At 30.8% G+C, this 4,283-nt stretch overlaps 1 pseudogene; it reads left to right on the forward strand.

The window, feature by feature from the left end:
• Nucleotides 1-649: 649 nt before the first annotated feature.
• LOC143072138 (uncharacterized) lies at nt 650-3,740 on the forward strand (annotated as a pseudogene).
• The last annotated feature ends 543 nt before the right edge of the window (nt 3,741-4,283 follow it).

Below are 4,283 nucleotides of genomic sequence, written 5' to 3' on the forward strand. Positions count from 1 at the left end.
TGTTTGCGAATGTAGTTTATAAATGAAATAAATTCGATTTTTTTTTTTGCAATACAACAATACATGAACGGCTTTCTTTAGAGGTGTTCATTAACAATTGTTTACTTGGTACGGTTAAGTAATTCTCCTGTTGACAAATATTTTCAATCGAAACAGAACTAATTGAAAGTAGACAAAATATACCAAACTCATAAATCGAAAATAAACTAACAACGCCATGACATAAAAGGGCAAAGACCAAAAGACAACCAGCCGTGTACACAAAACAAAAACAAAACTTAAGACAAAGCAACACGTACCCCATGTAAAAGAAGAAGTTTTAGCATTTCTATTTTTTTGCTCGTTTGTTCTTATTAGAATATATCAATTTCTAAAAATCATGGTACTATTATTACATTTGAAAGTATTTTTTTTTTACTTTTTACCATTTGATGATTTTGTATTATATAAACACACTAATACGTATTTGAGCTATATTTTACTATTATATGAACTCGGTCAAGAGCTTTACGAATGATAATTATTATATTTCTACACCTGCGTGGTTACATACATTCTTGAAATTAACATAAAAATATTTACCCGGAAGAAAACTATTAAATGATAGAAGTTAAATCGTATGGTAGATCGCTTCTTTAGATTTTGTCAATCCACATATCAAAGAGTAGGTTTGTCAAGATATTTAAAATGAAATAGTGTACGCTAGTTATTTACCATGACTGTGGACAAATACAATTTTGACATCTGAATCAATTTAAGCCATAAAAACAAGGTGCTTCTGTGATCTTTAAGTGGTCTTTTTCATTTGTGCGTGCATAAATTATGGAATTATAACGATATAAGTTAGATATGTTTGTACAAAAACACATTTATTAGAATGTATAACTGTATACATCAGATAGTGCCGGGCTTTTTCGTGTTGCTTTATTTAGTATATGCTCAAGAATGTAACATAACAGTTTATGATAATTTATCAGAAAAAAGGAAGATAGCTGACTGTAGTAAAAGAGATTTTAGCGAAGTTCCACAGTCACTCCCACGTGATATCTCCGTTCTGGATCTTAGTGGAAACCAATTTCGTCATATCAGTAACTACTCTTTTGAAAATTACAGTTTATTACTCAATTTATCGTTGGCTAAAAACAAACTTCACATTACCGAGGAACATGCATTTTATGAATTAAGCCGGTTGAAGTTTTTGAATATGACTGACAATATTTTGAACCTAAGATATGTCTATACACCAGAAATGTTTTTGCCGTTGCAAAATTTGATTAATCTGGACATACGATGGAATATTGCGAATCAACCGACTGTGGATGTATTCCATTATCCTGATCAAGCTTTTGCTGTTTTAAAAAAGCTAGAATACTTAGCATTAGATATGGCTCCAAATCCAATTTTAGGCATAGGATTTCAAGGGCTGAACAATCTAAAATCATTAACGTTTGAATTTTGTTTTTTAAAATATTTACGAGGATCTAGAGGAATTGAAACTGACTAGATGTCATTTAAATTTTTTGGAAGTGGAAAAAAATGCTCTTGTTCCTTTTCCTAAAATTACCAAAATAAATTTTGAAGAGTCATGCATGCATCTGAAACATGCTCTTAACATATTGTCACCATATGAAGGCAAAACTATTGAAATAATGAATTTTCGAGGTCTTAACTGTCCCATTTTCAATAACAATGAATATCCGTTTTCATTAAACGTTACAACAGACATGGTGAGATATTTGAAAACTGTTTGTGTAGAAACTTTAGATTTATCAGACAACGGGATTGTTGATTTTGAGGAAAACTCGCTATTGTCATTTGATCGACCAGAGTGTTTAAAACATTTATATTTTAAAGGAAACCGATTTGCGTTTGCTTATGGAAGACATATGGACGAGTTAAAATCATATTTCAACAAATATGTTGCATTGAAAACATTTGACTATTCTTTTATTCCAGTTCGATATAAGCTATACGCAAATGATTTTCGTCAATATTACGAAAAAGATTATCATTTGTCTAACAATGTGATATATTTACCTCGTTCTCTAGAAAAATTAGTGTTGGGTAATGTAATCTGTGATGATATTACCAGAATATTCTTCCTACGTCGAGGAAGCAATTTGACCTACCTCGATGTATCGTTTAGTTATACAAACAATGTTATAGTTTTCGAAGGAAACGCTTCATACAAAACTGAAACTTTGGTCTTAGATGGTCATTTTCACGTGACATTGTACACAATTAAGCTTGTTAATTTCATAAATGTAAAATACTTATTGTGGAGAAAAGCAAAGTTGTTTTATATAATGCATGCTCGTTCAGATGACATGTTTTTAAAAAGATTTATGGCACTTTTTAGAAAATTTGAATATCTCAAACATTTGGATATGTCAGATAATAGTCTTTATATTTTACCAAAACATTTATTCATTAATATTAATCATCTATCAGAATTATCTTTGTCTAGGAATTTATTTCAGGCCATTCCAAGAGAGATCATTTCTCAAAAGGATATTAAAACCCTTGACCTAAGAAATAATTTACTACCAACAGTGAATCTTGAAACTCGTGTTTGGGCAGATTCAATGAATCAAAAACATGGCTTAGATTTTCTTCTTGCTGACAATGCATTTGAATGTAATTGTGATAATTTGGATTTCATCAAATGGATACAAGAAACCAAAGTAAAACTTGACACCAGAGCATACAAATGTACAGTTTTAAACGGTACTGTGATAACCGTACTCGAAGCATATGATCAGATGCATGATTTATTTTCCCCCTGTAGAAATTCAATATGGCTGATGGTTTCTTCCATTTTGATAGGAACAGGTTGTATTGTGACTGTGCTACTTCTTATATACAGTAGACGATGGAACATAGCTATATTGTTTTACCGCATATTCCGGAAAATTATTGAAAAGAAATACGGTAAAAATTACGCTTTTGATGTTTTTGTTTCATATGGAGGGGATGGCATACCTTGGATAAAAAACTACTTCATTCCAAAGTTAGAAGACGAATGGAAACTTAAAATATGCGTAAAAGATCGCGACTTTTACGGCGGACACTCATTTTATGATGCAGAGGCAGAGAGCATAGAAAACAGTAGACATGTTATATTTTTACTTACTCCAATATTTAAAGACTCGCAAGACTGTCTGTTTGAAATTGATAGAGTGAAACATGAAATAAGTATGCAGAACATTGAAAATGTCATAGTCATATCTAAAGACATAACTTTAAAAGATATTCCTGAAGGGCTTACTCATATTTGGAATTATGTATTATTCATCCAGTGGCCAGAAGACTGTAATGATCATGATCTAACATGGAAAAAATTGAGAAAGTGGATATGCAATGATTTGCTTTATTAGATTGTATGATACCATTTTTATTTAGTTAGAACGACAGGTGTCTCTTTTCTAAATTTAAAGTCATGAAGGTTCAAAAATGTCTTTGGTGTTAATGTCCTTGATCTATATAAGGTTTTATGGTTCCTTTTAAAAAACCATGTTATTTAGTTTCTTTTACAACTTAAAATTTATTCATACCATGCTTTTTAAGTGAAATTGGAAAAGTGTTACCTTGTAACACTTCCTTGTGTATTTCCCCAACTATGAAATTGATTATCTTTTATAATTTAAAATCATGTTTGCACTCAATAGTTCCTTGTATTTTTAAAGAATTCAATGCTTCTTTTTGTAACTGCATTGGGGTGTAAACGCGTTGACCCAAGTACATTTCGCGCTTCATTCTAAAAATGTGCGCACATTCTGAGGCGTACAAAAAGTCTTAGTATGTCTAATATTGAATCTTTACACAAGAAAAGGCATATGACGTCATTTCAGATTGTGTAAAAAAACAGATCAACATTTTGCGGATTTTTTTTTCATATTGAGAGTTTTGACCATAAAAGAAAGAGGTTCAACAACTTGTGAAATTTTATTACCACTCTCGTTATTTAAGGTGGTTTGGGTGTCTTTCGCCATCTTCCATTTTGAAAAACAGAGAATCTAAGGTCCAAATGTTCAATCAAGTTCGCAAAAATTGATACAGGAATGCAGTTAATAAATGTGAATTTGCATTTAAAAGAACAAATTTATAAGCTTATAACTTATAAATATTAGTATGTTCACCAGTGTGAATTATTTTAGCTTGATTGGTAATGTTTTTTTAATTGGAATTTAAAGGGGAGGTACATTTGAAATAGTGCATTTTCTAAAGAAATCTACATGGAAATTTTGCTATTTTGAATTCTAGCCGGGAAAAAACGACCGGTA

This window comes from Mytilus galloprovincialis, chromosome 4 (assembly GCF_965363235.1).
Source record: "Mytilus galloprovincialis chromosome 4, xbMytGall1.hap1.1, whole genome shotgun sequence".
Lineage (NCBI taxonomy): Eukaryota > Metazoa > Mollusca > Bivalvia > Mytilida > Mytilidae > Mytilus > Mytilus galloprovincialis.